The following is a 16,116-nucleotide window of genomic DNA, read 5'->3' as shown; positions in this document are numbered from 1 at the left end:
AGAGCTACTTATATTAACTTCAGCAGACATAAAGTTAAAACAACGATGGTAAAAACTGAGAAGAATTAAGACCTTTGCAACACGTGTTTTGTAGATTTTTTTTGTTATATAAATAAGTCGGTTAATATTGCAACTTTTGTTCCTTGTGATTATTAGAAACTGGTCTGTGATTAATCTAATAAATATTTTTGGTAACTTGTTTTGTGTCTTTCACAAAAAAATATATTACCAGCATGGGGTGTGAAGACTTTGGTAAGGCACTGTGTATGACCAACATTGACTACAAAAATATATCAGTTATTTTGATGTCTCGGATAGCAATATAATGGTTGTTTCTTAGAGATATATGACCAACACCGTGTATAATAACATATCAAGTGTTTTAACATGTTCGATAACTATATCATGATTCGTTCTTGGAGGTATAGTATATTATATTGTTATACCATATATTAAAACACTCTATACATTCTTATACTCAATGTTGGTTCCATATCTCCAACATATTATCTTACACGTTAAAATACTTCATATGTTCTTATATACATTGTCTGTCATGTCTCCAGAAATGAAATATTATATTTTATTTTAAAACTTACAGTACATAAGCCGGTCCAGAATGGCCAGGTGGTTAAGGCACTCGACTCGTAATCTGAGAGTCAAGGGTTCCAATCCCCGTCACACTAAAACATGCCCACCATTTCAGCCGTGGAGGCGTTATAATGTGACGCCCAATCCTACTATTCATTATTAAAAGAGTAGCCTAAGAGTTGGCGGTGGGTGGTGATGACTAGTTGCCTTCCTTCTAGTCTTACACTGCTAAATTAGGAACGAATAGCGCAGATAGCCCTCACGTAGCTTTGCGCGAAATTTACACCAACTTAATTTCCAACTAGTTTTTTTACCAAGCTACTAATCTACTACCATCTTCAGGGCAGTTCTTGGAAGAAATGTTTTCTGTACTTTTAGCGTCAGAGGCTCTTTTTGTTGGTATGACGAGGACAGTAATTAGTATCATTAAAACTAGTTAGTAAGTAGATGACTGTAAGAGCTACTAACCATGACAAAGACATACTACTATTAGTAAAGTTACGATATAAATCTACAACCCTATTGATGGCGGTAATAAATATCTGGTATTAAACTATACTTTCCTTTAAGGTGGTAATAAAAAGACGATGTTAGTCTATACTCTTGTAAACGATGGTTATTCAACTCTTTTCTTGTTAACTGTTGTGCTCAAAATATGGTGTCAAATTTTGCTCCTAACTTGGTTGCCAAATCCACAGTTATGAGAAAGGAGTCTTAAATGGATACTGTTGCTTGAGTGAAGTTATCTCTTTATATCTTTATTCATTCCAATCATTTTGTTATGAAAAATGACAGGTTTTCGTGTGACTCCAACACTTCTCTAAAAACAAAACTCTTATATCCATATGAACCAGAACTGTTAAAAAAAGATACGTTTTCCACTTTTGCAAGTTAAACTTCCTTTGAAACAGGGTGACACTAACAAACAAATGAGCTATCCCATGAAAGATGAGTCAGACCAATCCGGCGAAGAAGGAGAATCAGTTATTTATCTTTGGGCCTTTTTTGTTGCAATGAGATACGATAATGATACAGTATACATAAGCAGTACATAAACAGTCCTCAGTTAATCACGAAATAAACTTTTTAGATACTATCTTGGTTTTATGGAATAAAAATATCGAAAAAAAGTATGGTAAAATGAAGATGCGTTTGTTGTCGAATTTCACACAAAGCTACACGAGGACTATCTGTGCTAGCCGTCCTTAATTTAGCAGTGTAAGACTAGAGGGAAAACAGCTAGTCATCACCACCCACCGCCAACTCTTGGGCAACTCTTATACCAATGAATAGTTGGATTGATCGTCACTTTATAACGCCGTCAAGACTGAAAAGGAGAGCATGTTTGGTTAGACAGTGAATCGAACCCATAACCCTCAGATTGCGTGTCTAGTGTCTTAACCACCCGACCATGCTGGGCCCAAAATTAAAGTGCACTTCAAAAGAGTGTCGTGATAACTTCACGCACGTTAATGAAACTTAATAATAAAAAAGATGAAACAATGAATTGTACAACAAAAAATCTTATATGCAGTTTTAAACCTATTTCTATAAATCTTTTTATGTACGACTTAGACATACGAATATACCCTGAGGTGCTTTGTTTATTTGTTTGTTTTCTTCATAATCTTCGCGCTAATCTACAGAATAACTAATTTTTAATAAAAAGACCAGAAAGAAAGGAAATAGCTAATCGACAACACTAATTCTGTCTTATCGAAGAACGAACATCACTCTTACATCGCCGCCGTGGACCGAACGTGTGAAAGAAGATTTCTGTGGTAAAAGATTGGCAAACTCGAATCTGTGGGTTCTCATTTTGGCGCACTAACCATCAGCCATACTGAAGACCAGCTGTACTCTCGTTATCTGATCTCATGAATTCTCTCACTCGTCTTATCCAACTGACACGAGTGCTAACACGTCAGAACAACATTTGACCTGCATCTTTATAGGCTGTCATAATCAATTAACTTCAAAGCAGTAGCGTTTTTTGTTGGATTTTTTCTATCTTCCACGAAATCGATAGGTTACCGTTCTCAAACTAGGCCAATTTTTTTCCTAACTTAAAGAAAAAGTTCAAAGTAACATAATTCATTGTTTGTTTCTTACTGTAATATGATCTATTAACTAATAGACCATTTAAAACGATTTCAATTTTTCAAAAGTTAAAAACATGTAAATTTATTTTGAATAAAAGAATCAATTTATCGACAGGTAGCCTGAACAGTTACCACTCGCTCTGTTCCACTTAATAGTGAAATCTCTGTCCAAGCGATTTGCATTAGGGAATAGACACAGACTGATTCGTGCCTGTTAAATTAGATCCAATATGTTTTGTAGTTAATACTAGAAAAACACAGTAAAACAAGACAATGAAAAAAACGTTTAATTACGGACCTTTCGGAATTTCGTCATTAGCGTTAAACATTTATTTTAACTACAAAAATAACTTTAACTGTTGAACTAGTTATATTTGTTTAATATTGTGAACTAACCCTTTGCGGTTTTGACATCAATAACAGAATTTGCGTGTGTATTTTTTTTCTTATAACAAAGCTACATGGGGCTATCTGCTGAGCCCACCAGGGGAAATCAAACCCCTGATTTTAGTGTTGTAAATCCGTAGACGTACCGCTGTACTAGCGGTAAGCAACAGAATTTGAAGCACTTCCGAAACGTCCGTAATTAGAGGTGTGTTTTTTTGGTATTACAGATTATATTAATTATTATAAAACTTCATTTTCCACCTGATGAACCCCCATACCACCATTTATGTTTGCTTTTTTAGCCATATTGATCCTATATTGTTACAATCAACCTCACTATTCTTTGGTAAAAGAGTAGCTCAAACTACGATTTAAATTACTAACTGTTCTGTCGAATAGTAAAACGTTTCTTTCTCAAATTAGTTAAATTTATTTTGTTCTGTGAATTTACACTTACTCGACGTCCATGATTTTAATTAATGGTTGATCAGTAATTTCAAATGTAATTAGGACTAGAATACATATTTCATGAAACATAACAACATATATCAAACTGAACGCAAAATAACTAGACATACTCCTGTAGGGTCCCTGAAAGTGTTCTATTTCAAACGTAAATAAAACCAAAATAAGAGTAACAGTTTTATCTCTTGCTTTTAAAGTTCGTGTGACATGCTATGTTGTATAATACAGTGTTTAATTCTTATCATAATTCATGGCATGCGCACGATTTACTGACGTCATGACTGCACAAATTGCAACGTTAAGCATCCCTTATGTGACGTCATTTTAGTGTCTACTAATTGACTGACTGACTGACAGACAACACACTACTGTAAAGTGGTGCGAAAGGTTAAAACAAGTGAGCTCTCTAGACGGCCTTTGACACTCTTTCAAGAGAATAAAAGAAAAATATTTGCATCCATCAGGGATAACAAAGAGATTTATAGGATCAACAGCTACTGTTTAATGATATTTCATAGTAAAACAAAACAACAAACAAGCAGTCATAACCTAACCAATATTTCAGTAACATGAGATGTAGTAATGATAGTACTAACAAACCTTATACTTCCTTAGTGAACATATTGTATGCTAAAGCTTATAAAAAACAGTTATTTCATGGAACAAACTGGGTTTCGATAGACGCAATGGGCACACACAAATAGTTTATTGTGTAGCTTTATGTTTAACAAAAAAAATATTTTTCATATTTCGGTTACACAAATTTTTATTTGTTTTTGTTGTAATATCTCCTCTTTACCTGGAGCAAAAAACAAAGAGCAATGAATAGTTTCATTACACTTATTTATTCAATTAATAGATAGATATTAAAGTGATGTTGTCTTAATTACAGAAAATGGGATGCGAATATTTTATTACAATTCGTTATAGTATGTAGTAGATGAATCATAAAAGTATTTTTAATGAAATGCGTATTAAATTATGTATCAATAATTCACGAAATAATAAAGTTAGAAGAGTAATATATGCTTACATAAAGTGCTCGTTTAAATCCCAAAGAATTACGTTTGAACAACACATATTTCTGGTTTGTTTGTTTCACTGAATACCTGTTGGCATTTCTGCTCGTATTGATCGAGACATTCTGATACTCATCTAGAACCTGTTATCTCTCACGCTGTACCTGCCTGCTCAGCTGTCCCCTCACCTGGGAAACCGGGATCTGGGAATCAATTCTAGTAAACACAATGTAAAGTAGAAAGGCGTTTTCTGTCCAGCAAGTTTGCAGCTCAACTATAAAGCTCAAAATAACTTGTAGGAAGTCACCTCAAAATGCTGATCCAACAATATAGAAAGGGCATGTTTTCTTGTAACCTCTATAACATGAGACACTAATACAAATAGAACATGTTCTTCTGTAACTTATATAATATGAGACATTAAGAAAGATACGACATATTGTATTTTAAATGAACGGGTTTAAATCTGTAATGTTACATTATATATGCAAAAAACGGCTCGTTTGGGTTGAGAAAATATTTTACATAGAAGAGCGAACAACGTTTCGACCTTCTTCGGTCATCGTCAGGTTCACAAAGAAAGAGGTAACTGACCGGAAGCTGACCACATGTTTGGAAGGGGTTATGTAACAGAGTGTCGGAATGTAGAGGGCGGTGTTAGATGTTTGAATATATAATTTTATTTATTTTATTATATTAATATAGATATAAAGGCGTTCCTTTATATTGGTTTATTTTGGGTTTAAGTTGTTGTATAAGTAAGGCTTCTTTAATTTTGCGTTTGTTTATGTTTGCTTTTTATTTAGCATTTGAGTGTTTTCTATGGTTATGTTGTGTTTATTTGATTTGCAGTGTTCGAAAACGTGTGAAGGTGACTTTTTATGTTCTTTGAATCTGGTTTCCATTTTTCTACTTATTTCTCCAATATAGAAGTCGTGGCAGTTATAACATCGTATTTTATAAATAATGTTGGTGTGGTGTTTGTCAGTGTAGTTTTTACATAGTATAGACCTCAGTTTTGTGCCTGGTTTTTGAATAAATTTGGTGTTAACTGGAATGTCATATTTTGTTACTAGTTTTTGCCAAATGTTGGTTATTTGTCTGCTGATGTCAGGAATTTATGGTATGCAGCAGTATATGGTTTCGTGATTTTTTGATACGTGAGATATATTTACTTTTGTTAGTTGATTTTGCTTTCTGTCTAGGTGTGTGCGTATAATGTTTTCTACGGTTTGTGGGGGGAAACTTATTGATGTTGATGATGTATTGTTTTATTTTGTCTAATTCATCGTTAATTTTATCTGGTGAGCATAGTTTTATGGCTGTGTTTATTTGGTTTCTTAGTATGTTGAGTTTTTGTTTTATTTCATGTGCTGAGTCCCAAGGAATGTATAGTCCAGTATGGGTGATTTTCCGGTGGATTTCTGTTTTGAATTGTGTGTCGGTTCTTGTAATTTTGAGGTTAAGAAATGATATTTGATTGCTTTCTTCCTGTTAACATGTGAAGTTAATGTTGGGATGTATAGAGTTAATGTGATTGAAAAAATTAAGTATGTGTTCTGTAGATTTGAATCCCGCAACCGTGTCATCTACATATCTGTACCAGTATAGTGGTGGATGTAATGCTGTGTTAATTGCTTTGTGTTTCAACTTGTGGCATAAAAATATTGGCTAGAACTGGTGATACTGGGTTGCCCATGCTTAGGCCATTTGTTTGTATATAGTTGTGGTTGTTGAACATGAAGTTTGTCTTTATCGTGGTGAATTCTATGAGGGTTGTTAATTGGTTGCTGGGAATGTCTATAGTTGGGTTAGGGTCTCGGATATAGAGTTCTAAGGCTATCTTGCAGGCTTCAGTGGTTGGAACTTCTGTAAAGAGGGATATAACATCGAAACTGGCCATTAAGGCTTTATGATTAAGTTGATTTAGATTAGACTTGAAATTAAAAAGAGTCTTTGATGAATGAGCTGGCTGATGTTACATATTTGGAGAATGTCCATGCTATGTATTTACCAAGATTGTAATTAAACGATTCATATGTGGACATTATTGGTCGTAATGGACAACCTGGTTTATGAGGTTTGGGGATGCCGTATATTTGTGGTGTGCGTGAGTCGGTTTTACGTAGGTAGGAATAAATGTTTCGTGAAATTGTGTTGGCTTTTTTCCATTTTAGTAGTATTTTGTTCAGTTGCGTCTCGTGTGTCTTTGTTGGATTTGTGTGTATTGGTTTAAATTTGTTCGTGTCTGATAGGATGTTCTTTATTTTTTGGATGTATTCATTCGTGTTCATTATGACTATAGCGTTACCTTTATCTGCTTTTAGAATTTTTATGTTTTTGTCTTGTTTTAGGTTTTTAATGAAATTAATGTCTCTTTTTGTAAGATTGTTTTTTTAGTTTTCTGTTTTGTGAAATTATGTTGATGGTTTTGTGAAAAAATTCTTTGAAAAAATCGTTTAAGAGATTGTTTTTAGGTGTTTCTGTAAAATATAACTTTTTAATTTTGAGATATGAGTAAAGTTCCATGTCTTGCGAAGGAGTGCATGCGTGTTTTTCTTATAGCAAAGCCACATCAGGTTATCTGCTGAGCCCACCGAGGGAAATCGAACCCCTGATTTTAGTGTTGTAAATTCATAGACTTAACGCTGTACTAGCGGGGAACCTTGCGAAGGAAGTTATCAAAATGTTTTTTCAAGTTGTACCTCTAAAATTAAAGCGGCTTGAAATGTCTTTTTGTTTGTTAAACCTAAATTCTATTGGTTAAGCCTTTTATCGTATATTATATTTCTTTACTACTCACATCCTATATAAAATTAAATGCGCTGTTTTCATTTTAAATTAAGCCTAAATACCGTGTGATACTTAAGCCTTTTTGTTAGGTATTTTACTTACCAGTTATCACACATATACTGCGAACAGTGGCATCTGTCCGAGTGTTCGTCTTTCTCTCGTTTACGGCGGCCGCTTCCCATGCGTTTGAAAAGCTGCGCACACAGGCAAAGTTCAACATTCACTTTCACAAGCAGGATATTCTACACTAAACTTGTAGGAATTAATCACACTGTTATTCAGATTTCAAAATGTGACGTTATTTAAATAATAAAAATGTAAATTTACAGCATGTTATTGTTGAGCGGCTCTTTGCATAACTGAAATGTTTAACAACTACTTCTCACGGTAGGTGGTACAAGTAGCCCAGAGCTATGACTGAGAGTGAAATGTTCAACAATTACTTCTCACGGTAGGTGGTACAAGTAGCCCAGAGCTATGGTTGAGAGTAAAATGTTCAACAATTATTTCTCACGGTAGGTGGTACAAGTAGCCCAAAGCTATGGCTGAGAGTGAAATGTTCAACAATTACTTCTCACAGTACGTGGTACAAGTAGCCCAGAGCTATGGGTGAGAGTAAAATGTTTAACAATTATTTCTCACGGTAGGTGGTACAAGTAGCCCAGAGCTATGGCTGAGAGTGAAATGTTCAACAATTATTTCTCACGGTAGGTGGTACAAGTAGCCCAGAGCTATGGCTGAGAGTGAAATGTTCAACAATTACTTCTCACGGTAGGTGGTACAAGTAGCCCAGAGCTATGGCAGAGAGTGAAATGTTCAACAATTACTTCTCACGGTAGATGATACAAGTAGCCCAGAACTATGGCTGAGAGTGAAATGTTCAACAATTACTTCTCACGGTAGGTGGTACAAGTAGCCCAGAGCTATGGCTGAGAGTGAAATGTTCAACAATTACTTCTCACGGTAGGTGGTACAAGTAGCCCAGAGCTATGGCTGAGAGTAAAATGTTCAACAATTATTTCTCACGGTAGGTGGTACAAGTAGCCCAGAGCTATGGCTGAGAGTGAAATGTTCAACAATTACTTCTCACGGTAGGTGGTACAAGTAGCCCAGAGCTATGGCTATGACTGATATGTTCAACAATTGCTTCTCACGGTAGGTGGTACAAGTAGCCCAGAGCTATGGTTATGACTGATATGTTCAACAATTACCTCTCACTGTAGGTGGTACAAGTAGCCCAGAGCTATGGCTATGACTGAAATGTTCAACAATTACTTCTTACGGTAGGTGGTACAAGTAGCCCAGAGCTAAGGCTGAAAGTGAAACCACGAGAACAATACAATTAACTTTTTTTAAAGTCCACAAAATAATTTAGATTGATAGAGTAACATAATTTTTTTAGGTCACTGGGGACGGCTACTTTTATTTGTTATTATATATATAACGACTTATGACAGTGAATCTAAACCTGTGTATCTGCTGTGGCCTAAAAACAAAATAAAACTTACGACAATTTTAACAGATATTTCTTTAATAGTGCATTACAGATTTCCTGTAAGAAGAACATAACGGCACCTCGACCGTACAGAGTGCACTGCACGCCGTTGCTAAAGAGGCCTTTCGTTCAATGCCAAAGATAGTCAGGTCGGTTAACAATACATCACACAAAATGTCCAGAAAAACTCTCTAAGTTTACATCAGTTATACGCAATACACTAATTACTATGCTCTATGACGCTGGCAAAGCGTGACCTTTCATAGGTTATTCATGAGATATTTCATCCTATGTCCTGTTACTTAAGCTATATGTTTTCCACTTTAGGCCAGTTCGATACCTAATAACTTCCAAGAAATATGTAATTTTTTCTACTTTTTAAACGAAACATAAATTCTAAACCCGAAGGACGTTTACGAAAGACATTATTTTCATTAGAAACCAATATTAACCTTTGTTTTCTAAGTTAAAACCGATTCCATATGACTTCAGTTCAGTTCAGTGGCTCACTTCTGTAAAACAAATCTAAAGCGGGTGTTTCTTCAGCATGTACATCGTGCGTCATCATGTTACCAGAAAAGTAAAAAATTGAACCATCCTCTGCAGACAGAAACTACAGATACTAAGACACGAATTACGTCATAACTTAGTCATAAAAATATATTCAGTGCTATCGAAACTTCTTAATGGATATCTTCCTCAACTCCATAAATTGCTTTTGGCAACTCCTCAGATTAAATTAAAAATCCCCCTTTTTCCAGAAGTTGTATGAAGATGTATTATTAAACAAACTCCTCAGATTAAATTAAAAATCCCCCTTTTTCCAGAAGTTGTATGAAGATGTATTATTAAACAAACTCCTCAGATTAAATTAAAAATCCCCCTTTTTCCAGAAGTTGTATGAAGATGTATTATTAAACAAACTCCTCAGATTAAATTAAAAATCCCCCTTTTTCCAGAAGTTGTATAAAGATGTATTATTAAACAAACTCCTCAGATTAAATTAAGTTGTTGTATGAAGATGTATTATTAAACAAACTCCTCAGATTAAATTAAAATCCCCTTTTCCAGAAGTTGTATAAAGATGTATTATTAAACCTTTTCCAGAAGTTGTATGAAGATGTATTATTAAACAAACTCCTCAGATTAAATTTTAACACTGATACATTTATTTTGAATGTTGTTTTCTATAATACAGCTTTTAAATGTATATCATTCAAGTTACTTGACTTCTCTCACTTTGAAAATTTTAACATAAATCTCTTCTATTTTAATTCATCTGAACTGAAATTTAGATTAGTAATGAACATTTTTAAAGGAATGTCCTTGCAACTTCATCTGTCATAACGAACTACTACATAAACGTGGATAACATGTATATATATATATATACTGTTATCATGATGTAAACAAAACCCAGAATTCCCTGGCGTGCAATCTTTGAGTCTCGAGCCTGAATTCCATATTCACTCTTTCAACTGTATGACTATGATAATGGTACAGTCAATCAATTTTTTGTTAATAAAAGTGTGACCTGAAAGAGTTGGTGGTGAGTGGTGTTGACTAGCTTTCTTCTAGTTTATCTCTGCTAAACTAGGAATGTCTAGCGTAGATAGCATCAGAGTAGCTCTGAACGAAATATAACAAAGAAATTGGAGAAAATATAGAAACCAGAATAATTTTATCAATAAAATATAAAACCTTCATATCGTCCATTCACTTTGAAACTAATACTTACCACCATAAATAAAGTCCATATTTTTAAAAACACTTTAACTCTTATCGCCATGGGTTAAGTCTGGAGAGAGAGAGAAAGAGAGGTACGTTTAAAGACTCACAACTCTAAAATCCGTGGTTCGATTTCTTGCAGTGGATGCAGCAGATAGTCCAATGTGTCTTTACTCTAAAAACAGACAAAGGGTTGAGGGTTTTGCTTATAAGGACATTTGTTTATCAGGATTGACAGCAACGGTTAATAGGATTTAGGACTGTTTCACAGGATTATAGATATGCTTATCAGATTTAATCAGGACTGAGAATTTTGTTTTTCTGGAATGAGGGCTACGCAAGTCTTTAAGGTTTCATACACCTCCCAAAAAACCTCGAATTAGTTGTTGATGATAAAGGTCGAGTACAATTGAGAATTTTAAACACTACTGAATAAAGCACGTTCAACATTTCCTAGCATTGTGTCATCCTTTTTAATCAAGAAAAGTCATGCAGGTATGACAAAGTTTCTGTGAAAGTAACACAGTCAGTAACCGGACCAAGCTAAAGACTGGGACGTCAAAGAGTCAGCGAAAACTACTTTAATAGTCAATGATTATGATTGGTGTTCGTAATACATAATTTACGTTTTATGACCCTTTCATGAATAAACCAGTTTCTAGTTACTATCTACAAACAGGTCAAATATAAAGTTGCTACTTAAATAAAATATATGTAATGTATATGAATAACTACTTTGTGTTAGTCTGTACTAGTTTTCTTTGTTTAATTTGGAATGTTCAAAATGCAAACACTATTTGTGTATTCATAATTCTGTAATGCATATGGATCTATATAAAGGGATCATATGGATCTATATAAAGGGATCCTTGATTCATTCTAGCATGGAGCTCCCCGAGAGATTAATACAGCCCTGAATACAATGTTAGAGCACGTGGAAACAGTTATATAGTTTAAAACAACTAATTAACTTGTTAATCACTGATTCATTGGCTTGTATATCAATATATTATACAGTCTACTTCAAATCTAACAATATGCATCATCTATTTATGAAAGCAACTAACCATTGAGATCAGAGGTACTGATTATTTAGGAACATGCTTTCTTATGCCATTCTTTTTTGCTTAAGGTTGTAGAAAGTTTGAACTGAATCCTTATAAATTATGTGGTGTTACAACAGATGGTGCTCCTTCCAATTTATGTAAACAAACATAGTTATCAAGGGTTCCAGTTTGGTATCTATCATATTCTTAATCAGGAAACCACATAAACCAAAAAAAAAGTTTGTTATACCTTAAAATCGGGTTCAAACAAACATATCTATACGGTGACAGGACTAAAGCAACTACCATAGTTTTATCTTACACATAATCGCTTGTTTGAAGTTAAGCACAAAGCTACACAAAGGGCTATCTGTGTTATGTCTACCAGAAGTATCGAAACCCAGTTTGTAGAGTACCGCTGTGGAAAATAAAAGTAAAAACAGTCTAAGAACCTATTTTTATCATCAAGCAAGGTGTCGATAAATCAAACTGCAGGTTAAAGACAACAATGTCGTCCATGTGGTCTGTGATCTGGTCTGTTTCCTCTCACATTAGCATTAAGGCGTTATAATTTACACACGAGTACGTTTAACACACAATTGAAACAATAAAACCTGTACACGCCTCTCAGTGGCTCAGCTGAAAGTTTCTAACGGTAAATATCAGGTTTTCATTCTCGTGGTGGGCACATCACAGCTGTCCCATCACGTGACTTCGTGCTTGACAACAGACCTCGCTGATTACAGTTATTTATGCATTTCAGTAAAAAAAAAAGTACTTACTTATTTGAAAATATAGTTTGTTTGTTTGTTTGTTTTAATTTCGCACAAAGCTACTCTAGGGCTATCTGTGCTAGCCGTCCATAATTTAGCAGTGTAAGATTAGAGGGAAGGCAGCTAGTCATCGCCACCCACCGCCAACTCTTGGACTACTCTTTTGCCAACGAATAGTGGGATTGACCGTCACATTATAACGCCCCCACGGCTGAAAGGGCGAGCATGTTTGGCGCGACGGGGATGCGAACCCGCGACCCTCAGATTACGAGTCGCACGCCAAATCTTGGCCATGCCGGGCCTTGAAAATATAGAAAGATCAGATTTCAATATATGATTATAAGCCTAGATGTACACTGCTGGCCAAAATCTTAGGGCCACTGAACGTAAAGAAAAAAATTTGCATTTTGCGTTGTTAGACTCAACCACTTATTTGAGTAGAGCATCGAAATATAAAGATAAGAAAAGGGAAAAAAAAATTGTTTTAGTATTTAATAAGGAAAATGTGAACGCTATGAAATTAGCCTAAATATTAGCTGGTCAAAAGCTTAAGACCATACTGAAACGAAGCGTTAATCGGTAAACACGTAATTAGTCATTTGTGTTAAAGCATTAGCGTTGTCAACATCTCCCACTGACATCTCCTGTGTTACATTGGGTAAAAACATGGCAAAGGCTAAAACGTTGACAGAGTTTGAACGTGGAAGAATTGTCGAGCTGCAAGGTCTCTCTCAACGTGTCATCGCTGGTGAGACTGGGCGTAGTAAAACTGCAGTTGCAAATTTCTTAAAAGATCATGAGGGATACGAAGGAGAATTTTCAGTGGTCGGCCCAAGATAATTTCGCCAGCGTTAAACAGGAGGATTCAACTGGTTGTCCGGCAAGACACCAGTCGATCGTCAAACCAGATTAAGGCCCTTACGAATGCAGAATGAGCTCAAGAACAATAAAACGACATCTACGAGAGAAAGGCTTTAAAAACCGTAAACGTCTTCAAAGGCCACGCCTCCTTCCACACTACAAAAAAGTTCAGTTAAACTTTTCTGAGAAGCACCAAACATGGGACGTAGAAAAGTGGAAAAAGGTTTTGTTCTCTGATGAGTAAAAATTTAACCTGGATGGTCCAGATGGCTTCCAACGTTACTAGCACGATAAGGATATCCCAACGGAGACATTTTCTACACGACACAGAGGAGGAGATTCCATCATGACCTGGGATGCTTTCTCCTTCCATGGAACAATGGAGCTTCAGGTTATACAGGGGCATCAAACAGCAGCTGGCTACATTGACATGTTGGAGAGAGCATCCTTATTGACTAAAGACCCTCGCTTGTGTGGAAACGACTGGATCTTCAGGAAGGACAACGCTGCAATCCACAGTGCCCGCAACACAAAGGACTTTTTCATGGCGAATAACGTGATTCTTTTGGACCATCCAGCGTGTTTGCCTGAACTGAACCCCATTAGAAATGTTTGGGGGTGAATGGCAAGGGAAGTTTATAGAAATGGGCGTCAATTCCAAACAATGCATGATCTTCGTGAAGCCATCTTCACCACTTGGAATAACATTCCAGCCAGCCTTCTGCAAACACTTATATCGACCATGCCAAAGAGAATTTTTGAAGTTATTCGCAATGACGGCCGTGCAACTCACTACTAAGACCTCTTGTTGGGCATTTCCTACCCTGTTTAGGACTTCTTTTTGGTATGGTCTTAAACTTTTGAGAAACTAGTATTTAGGCTAATTTCATAGTGTTCACATTTTCCTTATTAAATGCTAAAAAAGTTTTTTATTTTTATTTTCCCTTTTCTTATTTTCGTCTTTCGAAGCTCTACTCAAATACGTGGTTGAGTCTAACAACGCAAAATGCATATTTTTTCTTTATGTTCATTGGCCTTAAGATTTTGGCCAGCATTGTATTAAACTCCAGTTTGAGAATACAATGTGGGCTTTATACGCGATTTCATTTAAAAGTTTGCTGAATTAACGTGAAAGTTGCCAGGGTACGGACAGAGTGTAGTGTTTCAAAAACTGCCGAACGCGGCGCTATAATTTTATATTCACTACCTCTTTCGTCTGCTAATGTTGTGTTTTTTTAATCCGACATAAATCTTACTATGGGCCATATACTAAACTAATACTGGCATTAGCTTACTAAGGCCTATATGGGTTACTGATTTTAGAAGCAACCATTCTCCTGAAAGAATAATATACTAGTATCAAAATACTGGTGTACTTAAATATATGCACCCCGCTAGTACAACGGTAAGTTTACGGATTTACAACGCTAAAATCAGCGGTTCGATTCCCCTCGGTGAGCTCAGCAGATAGTCCGATGTAGCTTTGCTATAAGAAAAAAAAAAACTCTTAAATATATATTTACCATTTCTTCTAAAGGTTACTTGTACCTATAAAAATACTTATAGCAAAAGATCCCCCTAGTGGCAAGTCGGAAGACTTATAAAACTTAATACCTGGTTTCCATACTTGTTGTGGGCCCAAAACAGATATTTTTTTGTGTGGCTTTGCGCTTAACTGTAAACAAACATTATGAAAAATGCAATAACATCTTTAAATTCATTTTTAGACGCTGATACACCATTAGAGATAAACCAACAGCCTTAACCAACTGAGAGATATAACACCTGAGAAGCATTTGGGACCAATGAGCCTATTGTTTTCACATGCTTCGTCAGCTTTCAGCGTTTAAGCTATAAATTTTAAAGTATTATTTTGAATGTATAAATAGGATTTTGGGGATTTTTTTTATTTTTCTTATTTATTTATAGCAAACACACATCGAGCTATCTGCTGAGTCCAGTAAAAGGAATAGAACGCCTGATTTCAACGTTGTAAATCCGTAGACTTACCGCTGCACTAGCAGGGAACTTCTTTTATCGTCAAATCCAACTCAACAGTTCTGCATTGAACTAGAGGCCTCTTGTGCAGTGGCTTTTGGAAAACTAAAGAGAAACCTAAACTTTTATTTTTCGTATGTTTGATTTCGAACCTGCAATGAACAATTTAAAAATGATGGGGTCTACAGCTAATGCGATGATTGTCATATATTTTAATCCTACTGAAATATAGTTCGTAATAATATTTCCATAAGAAATCAGTACTTGACTTACATTGATAACTGTAAATTATACTATTATATTAGTTTTCGGAGGAGGAGGGTATGGCCCAGATTCCCCTAGATTGAGCTGTTTCTGGTAGTTCCTTAAACTTTCAATCTCTTATTATTAAATATGCACGTCTAGCCAAGCACCCCATTTTGCAACTCCTTCCTCTACCAGTCATTATGCCTACTATATTTTAACACCTTCTTTATTCAGTCACTAGTTTGTTTGTTTTTCTTCATCATATCCATTGCCAATGATGAGTTTCCCTCAATTCAGAGCTCTTCAGGCCGGCTGGGACACAGTAAGAGCTTCTTACAACGATAATTGTTACAAATTGCAATATATTTCGCACATTGTTTAGTGTAGCAAAGTGAAACGTATTTCACATATTGTTCAATATAGTTATATAATACAAGCGGCTCTTTTCATAATGCTAGTACGATCAGATTACAATACAACGATTCGACACCTGTGTTCATGACATTGTTTGAAATGGCTTGGTTAAGACAGTGACGTCACTTCGTTCCATATGTTCTCATATCATTGTTTACAAGATAAAATAAAACCCTTCAAAGAATATTCGCAGATGTG

At 35.3% G+C, this 16,116-nt stretch overlaps 1 protein-coding gene across 5 annotated transcripts in view; it reads right to left on the bottom strand.

The window, feature by feature from the left end:
* LOC143247316 (muscle calcium channel subunit alpha-1-like) overlaps window positions 1-16,116 on the bottom strand; it is a 133,449-nt gene that overhangs the window by 80,668 nt on the left and 36,665 nt on the right. The window lies entirely within an intron of this gene.

The sequence above is a fragment of the Tachypleus tridentatus genome, chromosome 3 (genome assembly GCF_004210375.1).
Source record: "Tachypleus tridentatus isolate NWPU-2018 chromosome 3, ASM421037v1, whole genome shotgun sequence".
NCBI classification, from domain to species: domain Eukaryota; kingdom Metazoa; phylum Arthropoda; class Merostomata; order Xiphosura; family Limulidae; genus Tachypleus; species Tachypleus tridentatus.
The sequence above is the reverse complement of the archived record's forward strand: the minus strand, read 5'-3'. Positions and strand labels throughout refer to the sequence as shown.